Consider the following 1,175-nt stretch of genomic DNA (forward strand, 5'->3'; position numbering starts at 1 on the left):
CATCGACTCCATCATCACCATCAACGTTACAAATACCAGCCTCCCTACCATCCCCGTTAACTCCACCACCACCACCACCACCACCACCACCATCACCATTATCATTGCAAACACGGTCCTTACCACCGTCTCCACTAACTCCACCACCATCATTAACACCACTCATCCTACTACGATTGCTAATATCCTTTCTACTACAGGCACAAGGCCAGCAAGCTCGGGCGAAGGGATGAGTTGATTAAGTCGACGCCAATGCATAACTAGTACTTATTCTATCGACCTCGAAAGGATGAAAGGCAAAGTCGACCTCGGCGGAATTTGAATTCAGAACGTAAAGACGGACGAAATACTTCTAAGCATTTTGTCCGTCGCACCAGCGATTCTGCCAGCTCACCGCCTTTTCCACCATCATCACTAACATCACCAACAGCAGCAGCACCACCACCACCACCATAGTCGACACTAACGCTACCACTACTACCATTAACACTAACCATATCACCACAACACTAAACCTACCACCAACCCAAATATCACCTTTCCCACCAACACCTAACCAACGAAGAAGCCTCTATGTGGTCGATCAATGTACTAGAAATAACAGTAAAAGTTTCTTCAAATTACTCTCTACTGTTACTAAAAAAATGCATTACTTAATGTAGTCTTGAAAACATCATATCTGGAAAAAGATGGGGTGACCACGGCTGGAATGCTATTTCAGAGTTAAACGACAACAAAAACGCAAACTTAAGAAAAATATGTGTTTGAAGGGGATTCTCAATCCGCCTGATCATTACTTTAAATCGCCCTCAGATCATTACTTTAAATCACCTTCAGATCATTACTTTAAATCGACCTCAGATCATTACTTCAAATCGCTCTCAGATCATTACTTCATCAACTCAAGAAAAAGGCGTGGATCGAAGATATCGAAGTCCTAGATACACTATACCTTAAAAAAAAAAAGAAGTCTGGTATCAGCTTAAATGAATTTGATCATTACATATCTGCTCGTGTGAAACCTTCAGCTACCGACACTATGTCATTCTGGATGAGGTTAACTTTGTTTCGCCTCTCTTAGCTTTCCTTCTTTTGGTTTTCCCCCTCTTCTTTCAAAACCTACCATTTCCGCTTCCTCTTCACACACACACAGCCATCTATTATCCGCGCCGGAA

General features: G+C 42.6%; 1 protein-coding gene across 1 annotated transcript in view; it reads right to left on the bottom strand.

Moving 5' to 3' along the window:
* LOC106879873 (integrin alpha-8-like) overlaps positions 1 to 1,175 on the bottom strand; it is a 229,490-nt gene that overhangs the window by 210,168 nt on the left and 18,147 nt on the right. The gene's annotated exons all lie outside the window — the stretch shown is intronic.

Source organism: Octopus bimaculoides, chromosome 10 (assembly GCF_001194135.2).
Source record: "Octopus bimaculoides isolate UCB-OBI-ISO-001 chromosome 10, ASM119413v2, whole genome shotgun sequence".
Classification (NCBI taxonomy): Eukaryota; Metazoa; Mollusca; class Cephalopoda; order Octopoda; family Octopodidae; genus Octopus; species Octopus bimaculoides.